General features: G+C 41.4%; 1 protein-coding gene across 3 annotated transcripts in view; it reads right to left on the reverse strand.

The window, feature by feature from the left end:
• MPPED2 (metallophosphoesterase domain containing 2) overlaps positions 1-4303 on the reverse strand; it is a 126878-nt gene extending 122575 nt beyond the window's left edge. Inside the window, exon 1 of one of the 3 annotated variants that reach the window (XM_082211291.1) lies at positions 3836-4303. The gene's annotated coding sequence lies outside the window, so the exon portion shown is untranslated. Of the gene's footprint in view, positions 1-2167; positions 2359-3292; positions 3315-3835 lie in introns of those variants that run through there. The other 2 variants (XM_082211293.1, XM_082211292.1) reach the window with 2 other exon arrangements.
• Positions 4304-18606: the final 14303 nt, after the last annotated feature.

Genomic DNA, 18606 nt, shown 5'->3' on the forward strand with positions numbered 1-18606 from the left:
AACATCTTCCTGTTAGAGAAATGACTGTCATTAAAAAGAATGTTAACCCTGAGAGCTTAGGGATTGGGGGAAAAGAACACATTTTGTATTGTTAGAGTTTTAGTCATTAGTTTTAGGTAGCAGTATTGAAATGGCATGGCCCACCACTTCCTCCCCGCAAAAGCAGATTCTATTGAGTATAACTAATAAACACAATATCATTATTTTTCTGGGGTTTTTTTGAAAAGACAAGCAACTATATTTTAATTAATTCAGTGCAGCCAAAAGGCAGTATTTTATATTCTGTAGCCCACAAAATTCAAGGGGAAAGAAATCAAACTTGCTGAGGAGAATAGTGTATACAGCCCAACCCATGAGGTGTTGTACAATATTCAAAACTTTAGCTATGAGAAAAACATTGAGCTAACTCAAAGTCAAAGCAGAATATTGGTAGGCAAACAGAAATCCTCATTCAGTTTCTCTAAGATTTTTTAAATTAATTATTTCTTTATTTAAATTTTCAAGTATGTATACAAAGAAAACACACACAAGCCAATATAAAAGTGAGCAAAATATTACATTTCTAATTCTGGGGGTCTTCTTGTATTAAAACGTGGCAAATTTACACCAATGGCTTTTAAAATGTCAATCACTGACTATCAAACTAGTAAATAAAGGTCACATATTATGTCTGAGCAGGCTGATCTTAGTTTCATTTCCCTTTCATTCTTTTCCAGTGCAAAACAGCTTTCATATTAAAAGTGTCTGATTGTGATCTGCTTTAATGAGGAGCTCTTTGAAGAAAATGTAAGGCAGGACCCAAGTACTTCAAAACTTTCACTAACAAATTTATTAGCCTCCCTGTGAGGACTATAGTGCTTCCCTCCCATTGACACCAGTCATTAAGAAGATGGTGCATCCACGGTGGAATAATAAGGGGGGGGGGGTCTACACTGTTAAGCAACTTACAGCTAATTTTAATGCTAGAATTATGCCAACAGAAGAACTAGCAAAGTGCCATCTTATATTATGTAATCCTGAAAAACTCAGGGGGCAGCCTGTGAATAATGTAAGCACTGGTTGTGCAGTTGGTATGCTTCCACAATGGATAAATGTCACAAAGGCATTGAATCTGCTGATTTGATTTGAAGTCCATAAAAGACACAAAAGCAGGGCATTTATATGCACTGTATATAATCATTTTTGTCTCAGAATAATAATAAAAAATGGCAAGTATTTCTGGCATTACCAGGTCACCAGTTTTTATAACATTGCTATAAACATGCACATTAAATGAAAGAAAATTAATAATCACACTCACAATTTGCACAGATGTAAAGAGAACAAATACTATTTGATGAAGAGAGAACCCACTATTTTACTCCATCATTTGGAATATTAATTCCCATTTACTTTAGACTGGCTTTAGTTGAAGCAAGTATGGAAATTCCTTAAGAATTAGAAATAAGGGGGAAGAGTTAAATAAGATACTGATGCTAACACTTCCTTCAAGATTCATATTCAATCTTTGCTATCCTCGCTTTGATTAAACTACACTCAATGTGCAATCATTTATTCAGAAGTAAGTTCCACTGTTTTCAGTGGAGCTTACTCTCTGGTAAGTAAATTCAAGAATTTAAATCCATAAAGTCTTCAAGAAGTTACTCATGTAGGTGTCTGTTTAATACTTTCCTATAGCTTCTTCTAGCATAAATTTATCCAATCACTGCAAACTATATACAAGGCAGAACAAGATCCCTGTTTATACTCAACATTCCAGCAAACAGTGCATATATTTTTAATTTAACTATAACTCATTATCCATTCTGCTCCTACTCCAGGTAGGCTTTTTCATTTTCTTTTCCTTTCTGAAGAGGGGTGCATAAAAGTTGTATATCAAATGAATGTTGGAAAGATAAAATCTTATCCCCAACACATGACTGATAAATGAAACCAAACCTGTTTTCCATTCATAAAAAAAACCTGATGCCACACATACAGAAAGATGGAGAAAGAGAGAAAAGAATCCGTGTGGACCCTTTCTTCTTACAGATGAAATCCTTAGAACAAACTCCATCCCTCGGTTGAAATGATCCATTTCCCAAGGCACCTTCAGTTCAAAGGTGCACAGCAGCAAACAGGAACAATAAAAAACAACAACAACCAGGTACCAGTTTGCACACACTACCTCCTCGTGGCAGTCAGTCCGTGCCCATCTAAGCGGTGCTGGGCACACTTTCTCCCCCCTTCTCTCTGGGCAACTCTCCCGGAGAGGTGGCAGCACTCCTCTGAATCCACGCTGCGTGTTGGGTCTGCTTCCTCTCTGCCTCTCTCATTCCCTCTTTCCCCAGTGCTCAGAATGATTGATCACAATCAGCGGCCAATAGCTCTGACACCGCACCATCCTGACTCCCCCTCCCCTCCTTTTCCCAACGTCACTCATCCCAACCGATCTCCCCCCTTGCCACTCAAGCTGGCATTATAACCTAGCTCAAATGCATTCAAACTCTCCCTCGGAAAGCTCCACATTTTTACAACTGCTTCATTGTTGTCGTCCGGACCCCCCCCTTCCAGATCCCCCCTTTTTTATGTGCATGGTTAAAGTTTTCATCCTCTTTTCTCTACAATAGCTGTAACACCACCACCCCCATACAACATACACCGCTTCTTCTCGTTCACATTTCGCACTCAAACTACAATACCTAGCAGGAGGTGGGTTGCTTTTGGCGGGGGGGGGGGGAGGAGAGGGGAAACTACAAAATCATGCAGCAAGCCGGGTGGGGCGGTAAATTTACAACTCGTGGGTGATTTCATATTTTTCTTCTTTTCAGCCTCCCCCCCCTCCTTTTTCACCCCACCCCAATAAAATGTCGAAAGGTTTCCAAGTGCCCTTAGGCCTCGGGGGTCATTGATTTCCAAGCCTGTTGTGAAGCGAGAAGGGGGAGAGAAAGAGAGAAACGGAGCCGCCTTGCATGTGAAAGAGACATGGGGAAACTCCAGCTCTTGAATAGTAAAGAAACCCATTTGCAATAGTTACTTTCCCCCCACCCCTCTCCTTTTCTTTTGCCTTGGGAAAGGGGTGGGTAGGTGAGAAAATGCAGAGAAGAAGGAAAAAAGGGGGGGTATGACAAACACGTTTCTGTCCCCCCCCCGTCCCCACACCTTCCTCCTCCCCGCCAGCCCCACGTTTCAGTTTTTCCACGCTAACTGTACTTTGCATTTCACTCCCTCGATCTGCCGCCTCGCCTCGCTCTCTCTCTCTCGCGCAGCACAATGCTCCCTTTGGCCTACCCTCCCCCGGTCGTGCTCTTACATTATAACCCCGATCACCCGAGACTCTCTAGTAAACAGCCCGCGAATTAATCTCCGCTGCCAAATCTATTCCCCAGCCGCCGCCGCGCCCCCCCCCCCCCACTCCGCAAGACAAGAAATTAACGCAAAAGCGGGGAGGGGGGCAGAAGGAGGAGGTGGAGAAAGGTGGGGAGCACTAGAAGCACCGGGGTTGAGGGGGGGGGGTGGAGAGAGAAAGAGAGGAGGAAGAGAAACAGACACCCGCGCAGAAATTAGCCTTCCTTCTGAAACAACAATTTATAATAAAATCACAATCATAACAATCCAGCTCTCTGCCCGCGATCGCTTTGGCGAGTGGCAAATCAGCAGCCCGTTTGAATCTGATTATTGTTTGCCCTCTCTGATCCCCTTGTACTTGTACATGACAAGGCACCTCTAACCCATGGCTTTGTGTTTTGTTATTAGGAATTTTCTCCCTCTCGCTCCCCCTTTCTCTCTCTCTTGGTCCTTCTTCTTCCATCTGATCCCTCTCTCCCCTTCTCTCTGCTCGGGGCGGATGATTTACCTTCTCTCCCTCTTTTTTTATTTTTCCTGGATGTTGATGTGTGTTCCTAGGGATGCCTTCAGTGCTGGGGAAGGAGCCGATCCATGAGGAGGAGGAGGGGAGGAGGAGGAGGCGGATGGTGCCGCGGAGCTGTGTTGCGAGAGGGCGAAAGAGCGAGGAAAGGCTTTGCCAAAGGTTGACGGCTGGTGCAAGGCAGGGCAGACACCTTCGACCCCCGAGGGTCCCCGGAGTGGAAAGGAGAGTGGCGGACGCAGGCAAAAGGAAGGAAGGAAGGAAGGAGGGAAGGAAGGGGAAGGGAGGAAGGAAGAAAAGGGAGAAGGAGAGCAGCCGCGATCTGGGCTGGAGAGCGAGAAAGAGAAAGAGGGAGAAATGAAGGGGGAGAGAAGGAGGAAGAGAGCGGAGGAGTGCAGTGAGTAAGGACTGCCACTGGGGTCAGGGAGCAGAGCACCAGGAAACAGGGCGGCCAAGGCGCTCGCCTCTCTCTCTCTCTCTCTCTCTCTCTCTCTCTCTCTCACACACACACAGCCACACACGCACAGGCTGCCAGCTCCTCCTTGCTGCTGCTGCTTACTTCACTCTCTTCTCTCCCCCCCCCACCCCGCAACCTCAAGCCAAAAAGGAAGGCTAAGGAGGGAGAGCATCCCCTGCCAAATCGCAGCAAATCTCTTGCCCTCCCCTGAAAGATTAAATTGAAGAGGAATGCTGGGTCACGGGAGACCTAAGGCACTGCATGCTGGAGTGCCCTGCAAATCCTGAGTACTGTATTCCTCAATTTCTTCAAGCCTTGTGTCATCATCATGGTCATTAGTATAGGGGGTTGTTTTCCTCTTTTTTAAGAAAGAAAAGAGGCACCCCCCCAAAAAAAAGGTTTCACGATAAAGGGGTAAAAAATTAAATTAGGTGATGGGGAAATTAACATACGTCAAGCCTAAATAAATGTACCGGTATGTAAGAGATTATGGGAGTTCCATCTCACTGACACCATCAATGCATCTATATGAAGATAAGTCCCTTTGACTCTGTATGTCTGGGGTGTACAAATTCAAGGAGGTGTGCACCCTATTTGTTTTATAATAATAATAAAACAAACGAGAGCCGTAGCACTTCCACAAAACCCAAGCAGTTGAATAAATGGAACAGAAAGGTTATTACTAGGATTAACTACAAAGCATCAGGAACCTTTTTAATGTGTGGAAGGGGGGGCGGAACCACCTGTAATAACTATTGAATCTCCCTCTTTTTAAAAAATTGTCTCATTGCTGAAGCAGGAGAAAATTTCCAATGTTTTTTTCTGCAGAACAATATGCAGTACGATCCTGCTGAGCGTATCAGTCAGAAGTAAGTCCTATGTTCAAAGGGGCTTACTTACATCCAGTTAGGATTGCAACCTAAATCTAATTTGTTGGGGAGCGGGGGACAGAATCAGTCAAATCTGGAAAAGAATGAGGGATATCGAATCATAGAATTGTACAGTTGGAAGAGACTTCTATGGTCACCTAGTCCAACCCCCTGCAACGCAGTGCAAGTCACAATAAGTGAGCAGGGCAAACTAACCCCAAACAATTTAAAAGCAATGAAGAGAAAATAACATTTAAACTTATTGAACTATGTTAATTGGGTGAGACATAGTATCACGCCCCCCACCCCAATACAACCAGAAACACTTCATGCTAACTTTGTATTTCATAAAAATTTCCAGGGGGTGCATATATTTCTGACTGTGAGGATATAATGGGAGAAAGCCTCTGAGAAGGAATGGGGAGAGGAACACTCTTACGTGTGCAAAACTAAATCATATTGTAATATAACATTCAAACTAGGCCAGCTAATTATTTTTTCCGAAAGAGTCGAACACAGTTTGAACACATTCAGTTTTTCCTGTTGCTAACCTGATTTTTCAGTTTTTTGTTGTTTTCAAAACCTATTTGCACAGATGTGATAGTGGTACTAAAAAGTGAGTGTGTACTCAGTGATCTAAATATCTCTAGAGCTACTTTCTATACTCTAAAATCTATTACCTTTCTCTAACTATAATGTGACATCAAAAAGTATTACTCTCTCTCAAAATCTCCCCCCAACTAATAGTTAATTTTAAATTTTCATACATTTGTTCCTCATATATTTTGCAATAATTTAAAAAGGAGGAAACATTGCCCTGCTAAGAACTATGCACAATACTCATGACAAGTAAAGGGAGATTTAAGTTAAGAAAATTTAACTTAACAAAATTTATGGATGGTTAAGGTAAAGTGCCAGGTAGTCCGCTAAATTAATAAGATATCCACAAACAATTTCATCTGTAAGCAAAACCAAGCTTTGTTGAAATAATTAGCAGAAATGTCCTGCAGAAAAAGCACTGTAAAATAAAAATAAAAAATCTCCGCATTGTGGTTGTTTTAATATAAAAAGCTTTGCATCCAGCTCTTCTTGTAGAAGTGGGATGAACCTCTGCTCTCCTTTAGAGTCCCATGTGCCCTCAAAATTAGCTCTAGGGGTTTGGGGGACTGCCCTATAGTTTTAGTTGTAATTGTGAGCCTTCTTGACCCCATTAGACCCCACTAGGCCAAAAGTGTGGAAGCAATCATCTAGATTTCTTAATCCAGCAGGATGTATGTACACACCCTAACACCACCAGCAGCACACACACACACACACAGACACACACACGCGAAATAAATTGTAACAATGCAATCATATTGTTACGGAAAAATCTAGGTGCAAGACTGCTCAGTCACCCAGCTTGTTGGGCAGATCCCTGCGGAATAAAGGAAGGAGTCCAGCCACCAACCAGAGCAAATAGCTGTAGACCAAAGCTTGCTGCGCAACAGGTTCAAAGAGGAATTTTGAACCCCAAGGATGGGGTGACAAGGACTTTTAAAAGTTTCTATCTTATCCCAGCATACAGTTCATTAAGCATCATCACTACATCTTTGCTACATCATTACTACATCAGAAAAGGGGAGGGTTATACATGATTAACATAGGAGGAATGTGTTGGGTCAACAGGCCTATACAGGATATGTATTGGGAAGTACATTCTAAGCACCTACTACAAAGGGACAATAGAACTTTGGTTTGCATAGTCTGCCACCTGGTCAAGTCTGGAGGAGTGCCTTTGCCCAGCGATTGACACCTATGAGTACCTTCCTGTGAGTATGTGACCTCCCACTTGAGGGATTATGGTGGGGACCAAGTGGTTTACAAGTCCTTGGCCAATGACGCAAATTGGCAGTGGAATGAAGGAAAGTGGCAAAGGAGTTGATTTTATATTATTTTTAAAGCTAGGTAACTTCCCTGAGCTGTCAAGTCGAAAGAATACATTTATGCATATTTGTAACATTTAACAACTTTAAAGATATCCCCCCCTCCCTGTAATTTCCATAACAATATACAAGGGTACTGAGAAGTCCACTGAGTAGTAATTGCCAGGTAAGTGGTATAAGAAACGTACCCTGGATCTCTCCCATAGAACAGAACATGCACAGTACAATCCTATGTAATCTAACACTCCCAAGTACACATGCAAAGAATGGCACTGTAAGACTCTTAATTTAAAAGTCACCTGTCAGATTGAAAAGGTAAGTATAATATATTCATGGATCTGTTGACATTCAAATAACAACCAGAAGCTCAAATCAGGTTCAAGCTAGACACTGCAGATAAGGGACTATTCTTGTATAAAAGGCTCCCCCTCTCTGTAAGGAAGATAGCCAAAGGAACAGCAGTGAGGAGGCTGGTGAGACACGAGATAATGAGTCAGGATATTTTACTGAATTATATCTTGCTTAAGAAACGTATTGTTTGAAATTTTGTAGCTATATTATGTATGGTTTTATTATATATGTATTTTATTCCCATCTTCTCCCCTTCATTATGTTCTCCCTTTCATTGTAAAAAATAATAATGGGCCAGATCACAATATGCATAGTAGCACAATATTTATAACAGCATAATTTCAACAGCGTAATACAGTATTGTCATTCAATGAAAGAATGACAAAAATATGCACATTAGCATCTAAATCCAGTTCAACCAACCCTTCATTGCACATTACTTCATTATATATTAATAATTACTATTATTGATTACTATATGAATTATTATTAGATTTGTTAGATGTGCTAGTGTTGAATTCGTTGCAGATTCGTATTTTATTATTTTACCTAGCAGCTTACTATTGCTACTACTACTACTACTACTACTACTACTATTAATAATAATAAATATTACATTTCTACTTCACCATTCTTCCAAGGAACTCAAGATGGCATACAGGATTCAAAACCAGTCTGTGAAGTAGCCTAAACTGAGAGACAGTGATTGGACCAATGCCACCCAATGAGCTTTATAGCTGAGCAGAGATTTAAACCTTGGTTTCCCAGGTCCAGTTCCAACTCTCTAACCCATGGGTAGGCAAACTAAGACCCAGGAACCAGATCTGGCCCAATCACCTTCTCAATCTGGCCTGCAGACTGTCCGGGAATCAGCGTGTGTTTACATGAGGAGAATGTGTCCTTTTATTTAAAATGCATCTCTGGGTTATTTGTGGGGCCTGCCTGGTGTTTTTACATGAGGAGAATGTGTGCTTTTATTTAAAATGCATCTCTGACTTATTCGTGGGCATAGGAATTTGTTCATCCCCCCCCAATATAGTCTGGCCCCCCACAGGGTCTGAGGGACAGTGGACTAGCCCCCTGCTGAAAAAGTTTGCTGAGCCCTGCTCTAACCATTACACATTTAAAATCATAAAAAAATCAATATAACGAACAATATTCTTAAAAACCGATTTTACTCAACGGTTTGGATTATGTAAACTGGGGAGAAATTATTTTCTCTTGGCAGTAACAAGAATTTCTATGTTCTGAGATGCAAACCTGCGGCACCTATCGAAGAAGCAGGAGACCTTATTGGAATTGGAATGCTCTGAACTCTCTCCATCTAGGCTCAGGTTGCCTATACGTGTGTAAATAAACCATATATCATAAAGACACCACAGTCTCCACTATGCCTCATTTCCAAAGGAAACGCAAACTTTGGGTAAACGCCTGGATCCCTGGAATCTTGCACTGCGCATGGAGATTGGGTGGGGTGTAACAATATTTTCTTAGGAAGCAGAAGGCAACTACAGTCAATCTAATAGCCAAAATTGATTATCTGTTCCCTCCTGAGCTGACTAGAAGTTTCAGGTGTAGCAACACTATATCCAGGTCCTGGTTTTTGCCCATTTTATACTTTTCCCAGATATAGTCTGTATCTGAGGGAAGGGGGGGGACTTGGTCAACTCTATAAATGATCTGAACACACAAAAGATAAGGTCAAGAAGGAAAAGGGCTCGGAGAAGCCTTGAGAGCCAGAGAGCACTACTTGTGCACCTAGAAGTGCTTTCAATTAAGAAAATAATCAAGGACAGAAATGGTAGCTATTAGAACCCGGGGGGGGGGGGGGAGAAACCGCATTTATTGCAGTTTCACATTCTGAAATACCACCCTTTATATCTTCTTTTGAAATATCAGCTGCTGCATCAGATGGGCATTAGTCCATGAAAGCATATGCCGCAATAAATGTGTTTGATTTAAGGTGCTACAAGACTTTTCTTTCCTTTTTTTGATAAATGTAGGGTGCGGTTTTCTAATGTGTGCAACCCTACCGCCCTCAGATGTGGGGGAAATGGTGTATAAACTACTTCATACTCAAGGAACTTCCGGATTTAAGGAAAGAATCCAAAACCCATTGCTCTTCCTCATATAAGAGTTAAACTCCTTTTAGGATGTGACTTTTGCTCCCTATCCAGAGAGATGCTGATGCTGATGGAACAGTTAGAAGGAACAGTAAACAGCAGCCAGAAGAAAGTCTCCCCAGATATCCTTTGGGCCTTTTCTATTCACTGGGTCAGAGCTCTTTCACAGGATATTGGTCAGCTGCCGCTTTGCTCCTATTAAATTAAATTAGGTAGCTGATTGGAACATCCCCATTTGGCCTCCCTAAAGCAACACAAAAGTTGCTTTATAAAGCAGTGAGGAGACAACATTTGGGATTTTCAAACATTTACCTCAGTACTCAGCACATTTAATTAAGCAGCCATCTCTATTAGTTCTACCACTTCAAGATAATTTTCTGCGGTATTATGTGAAAAAACTGCCAGTCAAATCAAACTAATCGATAGATTTTCATTAAATAGTCTAAATAAATATTTAAGCCATAAAACTGAAAAGCTTGACATCTGAATTTCATGCATGAATATACTCCCTATTCAACTGCAATCATGTATTCACACACACACAAAATATTCATATACCTCAGTGTTGGAGTTCAGTGTCCAGCATTGCTACAATACACATCCTATAAAGTAGGACCAATTCTTCATTTATCCATATTTAGATGGAAACAATGACATACGGTTTTTAGGTAGAAACTCCAAAATACAGAGTTGGACAATACCTTGATTAGGACCAACCAAAATGTCACAAAGTAATGGCAAGATCTGAGTTCTTCAGAATCAAGCAAGATGTTGCACAAAGCACAGCTGAGCTTTTCATGCAAGTACTGTATTCAGAATTTATTATTATCTTTTAACCAAAGTGTCCCTTTCATTTTTAAGTTATGTCGATAGAAAAGCATTTTCTGCTTCCACATGTGGTTACAACTATTCTAAATTTGTATCCATCAGCAAAATCCTTTTTGTGACAGTTAAATGCTGTTAGACCCAATACACCTTACCAGCATTTAATTATTTGTAACAGGATAACACTGTTGGTGTTACCATTTCTACAGTGTTCCCTGATGAATTTGAAGGGACGCATTTTCTATTATTCCTGCTGCTTTTCCCTTCCCTTGGAAACATCTAAACATATCCCCTTCCCACAAGAATCCAATTTCCTTATAGAAAAGGGAGCGGCACAGGTTAATTTCAGTCTTTCCCACCTGCCCACATTGCTCTTTAAATCACTCCACCCCACTGTTTTATAGGTATTTGACTTCTGACCCAGTTTTCACATGGTTTTGACACCATCACATCTAGTTTGGGCCAAAAAGAAACAGGCTGTACCGATATTTTGTACCTTTAGTGCTTTTACAACCGGTCCCAGACAATGCAAATTGCCTTTGTTTATGGAAGTAAACTTTAATCACTGCTACCACTGGTAACGTCAGCTGATCTTGTAAAACTTTAATGTTTGAACAGTGCAGTAACTCCTGCCAAATCGAGGTAATATAGGAATATTAGGCAACATGATGTAACGACCGGCAAGGGAAGACTTGCCTTGATCAAGGGCTGAGTGAAGTCTAGCTGCTCAGCCCTACAAAGTTCCCTCAGAGATCCTCAGTGGAAGCTGTTGCCTGGCAACTGCCATCTGCCAGCAAGGGAAGACTTCCCTCCATCATGGGCTGCGAGACTTCTAGCTACTTGGCTCCACTTCTTTGCCTCAGGAGGTCCTAAATGGGAGCTGTTGCCTGCCAACTGCCGGCAAAGGAAGACTTAGGCTGTGTGCGCACTATACCTTTAAAGCACATTCAAAGCACATCCCCTCCCCCTCACAGTAGTTAAAAGTTGCTGGGAAGAGTAACTTTGTGTGGGGGGGGTTAAACTACAATGCCCAGAATTCTTTGAGGGAAAGAATGTGCTTTGAATGTGCTTTAAAGATACTGTGTGTATATAATACAGCCTTAGCTCCACCTGGGCTGACTGAGGTCCTCACCTCAGAGATCCCCAGTGAGCTTGCTGCCCAAAGGTACAAAGGAAAACAAAAAACAAGGTCAAATATACGTCTGAACAAATCTGGCCCAACATTGTTTCTGATCATATGTGCAAATCTTTTTGAATGCAGTTGTATCCTGCAGATTCTTTACAAGCCTTTTTGAAAACCTCCTAAGGCTATAAAGAGGAATATAATTGTTTCATACCCTCTAACATGTTGAGTCCCCAAACCAGGACACCTGTCTTCCCGGTGGTGCTCCTGTGCAAGTCATGTGACCCACACAAGATCACAGAGCCCAAAATACATGGGGGGTTTTTCAGGGCTGTGTTCTCATGGTAGCAAAACACACATGTTTTGGGGTGCTGCACAAGATCACAGCCCCCAAAATGCTTTTTGCGGGGGAGTGAGATCTCAGCACAAAATCGCACCAGATCACAACAACTCGAATGGCTGCCATGCTTTTTTCGTGGGGGGAAAATGGGATGTCCCTGTTTTTCTGAGACACTTGCAGGGTCTGTTGTATTTTCAACTTTTCAATACTCATCTCAGCAGCATGAAGGTATTTCTCAGGTGAGTACTTGTAGGGCTTGCCTGATACAGAGCAGCAAATGGCAGCCCCCCCCCCCAATCCCTCTAGTCAAGGTACATAGTACCAAAGAGTAGTCAATTTATTTTGGTACTTTGCTTCAAGTCCCAATGAAAATACAACAGTAATAAATCTGAACATGCACTGCTTTTTCATGACTCCGAATCAGTTGACTAATGCAGCCACCTCGCTTGGCCTTTGGTAGGGTAGCCCCAAATGCAAAGAATGCTACAATGTTAGTGACCTTCCGTTTCTGTGTATGTGCAAAGTAAGAGAAATCTTCACTGAAACAACGAGGCAAATTTGTTCAGTCTGAATCTCCGTATTGCATTTATTCCGTGTGTAAAGTCCCTGGCCTTGTCAGTGAGACTTTCACATGGAAAACATGTCCAGGTTTACATCTGGCAGAAAAGTAATGTCGTAGTAGCCCAGAAGATTATTTTAAGGCATATTCTCGTGGTGAAGGGAGGGAATTTACCCTTGCAGTCAACAATTGTCAACTTAATCGGTCCCTCTGGACTAGACTTGGAACTGATGTGACTGGGATTTGCAAAAGGCAGGCAGATCACAGTTCAGCTATAATTCATCCGACTCTCTACAATCTTAATTGAAAATGTCAGCCTGAGGCTCATATCCAAAACAGTTACATGGAAATGAGGTCCAATTCTAATATTAATTTCTAATAGGAAGAAGTTATCAAGAGGTGACTTTCTGCTCCTTCGAGCAGTGAGCATTTCTTGTGCTATTTGTATATTTCAGTTCATGTCTGTGGTTACCAGTGCACCCTCAGACACCCCTGTGGCACTCACCAAGGGCCCCTTGTTGCTCCCTATTTTATTTTATTGTTTTTTCCCTTTTTGTTGTTTACAGAAAAGTTGCCTTTTGGTGGTGGTGGAGTGTCTGTTTTCTGTCTATGTTTTACATGCTTTGGAGGCCTGTAGGCATGTTACCTGCTGTTTGGATAGAGAGGTCTGAACATCACCGGCTTTTATGTGAATTGGGTATTTTGTGGCACCCACAACAGTTAGATTTCCAGATGTACCCCCACCCAGGCCGAAGAAAAGTTGGGGAGCTCTGGTTTATGTAGTGAGGTCTGATGTTTGACATGTCTTGAAAAAGCAAATTTCAATTTCCTCTAGCACCCAGCAGTAATAGGAAATGTCACATCGAAAATAAACTTCAGGATGGGGCATGCATTCTGTGTTACCAAAGCCTATGAAATGAAGAGCCTAACATGTTGAGTAGAAGTAAGTTGCACTGAAATCAGTGGGAAGTTGAACCCAGTGGCCAAATCATCTTTTTCTGCACTTGTTAAAGCAGTTCTTTAAACACCCATTTTAAAACTTGGAGGGGGAGGTAGAAACTAATTCAGTAGGGAAAAATGAGTGTGACAAAAAAAACACACAACAGCAATAAAGCACACATCACAATGTGCTAGTTCTTGGGCAGGCATTAGTCTCTCTTAAAGCATAGTCAAAATCTTTAGATTTTCATTCCATGTTAGTATGTCTTGAATTGTTTCTATAACTACTGTATGCTGAAAATTTTGTTTCTGAAGCATATGGTTAGACCCACTGAACACAAAAGAAATTTCATGTGATTAAGAATTTACATTAAGTTTAGGAAAATCCCTGAATTTGACAGGTTAATATAAACTGAGTAATGATAAAGTGCAAACTAAGAGGACAATGTAACATTTATGCGCACTGAAGTTCCATTTCAGTTTCAATAAAAGAGTTAAGCACACACATAATACTCTCTCTCTGGAATTAGAGGGACATTGGTCACATATGGATGAATAATACTCTACATAACGGTCTCTGATATTTTACTTTTGCTGGCTAATGATTTGATTCTCTTTTGTCCTTTGGATGATGTTTTGTGAACAATAAAGTATGTTTATAAAGTATAAATTAGTTTTCCAAAACTAATCTGTATGTCAATATTTAAATCAAGCTGTTTACATCAGAGCAATACTTACATTGATTTATTAAAAGGGTATTCTTATAATTACCTTTTTCATATTGGATTACTTTGCACTTTCTTTTGGTTCTGTACTTAAGCATGTGTTTAGCCTGAATTCTGTTCTAGGCGCAGACCTCACAAAAAATGAAATAGTTTGGTGGAACTGAAATGATCTTTTGATGGTTTCCCACACTGAGCTGAGGATTTAATTTTAAGCAAGGATATACCACTGGCAAAGGATTGCATGTGGCACTTGGGATAAGGAAGTAGACCTGCATACTTCTAGGCTGATTTCAGATAGAGACTTGTTAGGTACTGTGGGACAGTGAGAGAGCTATGCTGGTACCCAGGTACTAAGCCATGGGTAGGCAAACTATGGTCCAGGGGCCGGATCCGGTCCAATTGCCCTCTAAATCCAGCCCGCAGACGGTCTGGGAATCAGTGTGTTTTTACATGAGTAGAATGTGTCTTTTTATTTAAAATGTATCGCTGGCTTATTCGTGCGGCCTGCCTGGTGTTTTTACATGGGTAGAATGTGTGCTTTTATTTAAAATACATCTCTGGGTTATTTGTGGGGCATAGGAATTTGTTCATTATTTTCCTCAAAAGGTATAGTCCGGCCCCTCAAAGGGACTGAGGGACAGTGGATCGGCCCCTGCTGAAAAAGTTTGCTGACCCCTGTTAACGAAGCTCTCCCTCAGAGACACTTATTGTGTGCCTGCCTGTGAAGTCAATCAAGCTGACAGACACAAGAGACAGGTCCTTTTTTGTGGTAGCTCCTGGAACCTCACACTCTCTTCTCTCAGAGATGTGCATGGCCTCAGAATTTTAGATGAGTTTTAAAAATAAATCTTTTGGAAACTGCCTTTTCCTAATGGCTTTTGCTACAGAGTTTAGATACAAAATAAGTTTCTGTTTACTTGTTGTATTATTCATTGTAAAGGATACTCTGAGGGGAGTGGGTGGCACTGTGGTCTAAACCACTGAGCCTCTTGGGCTTGCTGCTCTGAAAGTCGGCGGTTCAAAGCCCCACGACAGGGTGAGCTCCCGTTTCTCTGTCCAGCTCCTGCCAGCCTAGCAGTTCGAAAGCATGCCAGTTCAAGTAGATAAATAGGTACCGCTGTGAAGAGAAGATAAACGGCATTTCCATGTGCTCTGGTTTCTGTCACAGTGTTACGCTGCGCCAGAAGCGGTTTAGTCATGCTGGCCACATGACCCAGAAAGCTGTCTGTGGACAAACTCCGGCTCCCTTGGCCCAAAAAGCGAGATGAGTGCCACACCCCATAGTTTCCTCTGACTGGACTTAAACGTCCAAGGGTCCTTTACCTTTTACCTTAGTATTCTTTGTAACCGTTTCAATTGGTCTTTCCAACAATTGTTAATGCTGCTGCCTTTATTGCTTTTGGTTAGTTTGGAACATTGTATTTATTGCGTTTTTAAGCAATCAAGAAAGGGAAGGTTTCAAGGCCTTTCCACATGTTCCCTCTGAGCACCAAACCAGACTTGATAAATGTGTGTGTGTTTAACATGCTGTTTTCTTTTTTTAAAAAAAAATGCAAACTGCATCAGCTGGAGGGGGTTATAATTAGCAGGATCAGAGCAGGCAGGTACCAGGTGGATTTAACCTTTTTCTCCCATACAGCAGTCCTGAGAAAAATCCCTTTTCTGAAGCTGGCATTTATTTAGTGAAGAAATTCCCCAATTGTGCCCACAAGTCCCTTTTCAATTACAAAAATATCCCACCTGAATTTATTCAATGGGTGGTGTGAAGGTAAGGCAGAATAGCTGTTTGTCATGTATATTAACCTTTAAGGTACTGTTGTACCTATCAGCCTACTTGTGGACAAATCTTACAAAAACGGGAAAATATCTTTATCCTTTTATATCGTTTAAGCTCTGTATAGTGTCCCTTTCTATCCTTTGACTTGACACAAAAATGAATGTTTTGTAGCAGCTACCATACCTTGGAAGTCCTCAGCTAAAAGCAATTCTGAGGTTTTAAGTGTGTTGTTTCAGACAGCTCCGTTCTACTTGAAAACCGTTCTCCTCTAGTTATTGTCTAGCCTTTGAATTCAGAGTTGGCAAACTGGTCGCTTTATGTCTTTGAGGCATATGGAAATTGATGATGAAAGTGTCTAGTGTAACTCGAAATATAATTTGATGAAAACTGAAGCAGTGAACTGTGAGAAACTGCTAAATCAGTGTCATCAAACAGTGCTTGAAAAAATAATGAAACAGAAATACTACCAGTACATTTGAAGAATGCCGGGCAAAGACTGTGAAATAACATGGCAAATGCAAAAATTAGGGGAATGTATAACATCTATTTTTAAACAAATTCCAGTCACTCTTCTGCAAAGAAAGCACAACATAAAATTCCATTCCATGTGACATCACAACTTGAGTAAATTATTGAGACCCAAAGCCTGACACCAGTTATTTACAAGGAACTCCATATTTGGCCCTGGCACTGCCTAATGAGAACACATTGTAAGTACCGTACTTGTTCACATTCTGGCAATGCATCTAGTCTTTCAGGGAAAATAAAGAAATCAAAACAAACCATGCACTACAGCTTAAGAAAAACAATGCATGCAACAGTGAAACTCCAGCAATTAAAAGATGCCACCTTTCTAGGAGTTAGCAGATCATGAAGCAATTGTGGTAACTTTTTATGCTGAGATAGAGACCGCAGTAAGCAGCCTGGGAGACTACATTGTTTTTGTTTCTGGATGGTGTCAAGAATGACTGTAACTATCCACAAAACTAAAAGCAAGGAATTATGGCCATTTTGTTGTTGTTGTATACTTGTTTACATTAGTAAAAATCACAAAAGTTACTTGATTTTAAAGATCCTGCTCTGCTGTATCAAGGATCAGTCGGCAACATGCCTCAAGAAAGAATTATAAGCCTGTGTTTTCTAAGATATACCACAAAATGTTTTCCAGTAGAGAGACACAGACAGCTGGAAGAATTTGAGCTCTGGTTTTTATGTCAGTGCTACACCTAATGCAAAGAGAATGCTAGGTACAGTGGTATCTCTGGTTCCGAACTTAATTCGTTCCGGAGGTCCGTTCTTAACCTGAAACTGTTCTTAACCTGAGGTTCCACTTTAGCTAATGGGGCCTCCCGCTGCTGCCGTGCGATTTCTGTTCTCATCCTAAGGTAAAGTTCTTAACCTGAGGTACTACTTCCAGGTTAGCGGAGTCTGAAACCTGAAGTGTTTGTAACCCAAGGTGTTTGTAACCTGAGGTACAACTGTATGTTATTTCATTGTTGTTTGTTTCATAATGCAGTAAATAAAAAAAAGCTCTTTCACACTTAAGAAAGTAGCCCTATTATATAAACAACAGGAAAAACCCTTAGCACTGGTTGAATTACTAAATTACCACCTTTTGTATAAAGTAAAAACCACACAATTATAAGTAACATATAAGTAACAATCCCCTTTTTTCCATTTTCTTTGCTTTCCTTCTCTATTCTTTTCTTTTTTGGTCAAGGAGGGCAGGATGAAATCCAGCCACACCTAAAGCTCTGAGATGGAAATGGCAGGAAACAGCCCATTTTTGTAGGCTGCAAGAGAAGGTAGTGCTGAGAGGCAGCAGTGAGAGGCAAGGAAGGGAAGATAAGCAGGAAGGGAAGCTACTAAATGGCAAGATAAGTGGGGAAAGAAACTAGTGGGTGGCAGGCCAGCAGTAAATTACCGTATTTTTTGCTCTATAAGACTCACTTTTTCCCTCCTAAAAAGTAAGGGGAAATGTGTGGGCATCTTATGGAGTGAATGCAGGCTGCGCAGCTATCCCAGAAGCCAGAACAGCAAGAGGGATTGCTGCTTCACTGCGCAGCAATCTCTCTTGCTGTTCTGGCTTCTGGGATTCAGAATATTTTTTCCCCTTGTTTTCCTCCTCCAAAAACTAGGTGCGTCTTGTGGTCTGGTGCGTCTTATAGAGCGAAAAATACGGTAGCTGCAGGATGGTAGCAGCAAATTCAGCAGGGGGCAGTCAGTGGGCTGCAGAGGATATGGAGACGGGCTCCATGTGGCCTGCAAGCCACAGGTTGGCCGCTTGCTAAGTAAACCATTAAACAACCCTGGTAAGCAAGTTTTTACTGTGTTTTGAAGAAAGCAATTTTAGAGAACATGTTTTGCATCCAACAGCACAGTTATTTCCGTAGCAGCATTTTGGCAAATCCAATGGCATAAAAAGAAATTAGGTGACAAAGCAAAGGGAATCCCTGCACCAGACTTAAGCTGATTCATGAATTAGTTCTTCTCTTGGGAATCATGAGAATAGTACTTTATGGCCTGCTGGTTCAGGCTAAAGGCCCATGTAGTTCAACATCCTGTTCTCACAGTGGCCAACCAAGCTCACAAGCAGAACATGAGCACAACAGCCCTCTTGCCATTCATGCTCCTTAGCAACTGATATTCAGAGGCATTGCAACCTCTTACACTGGAGGTAGTGCACCATGCCTAGTAGCCACTGGTAGACTTGTCCTCCATAAATTTGTCTAACCCCCTTTTAAAG

The sequence above is a fragment of the Podarcis vaucheri genome (assembly GCF_965113315.1).
Source record: "Podarcis vaucheri genome assembly, chromosome: 1".
NCBI lineage: Eukaryota > Metazoa > Chordata > Lepidosauria > Squamata > Lacertidae > Podarcis > Podarcis vaucheri.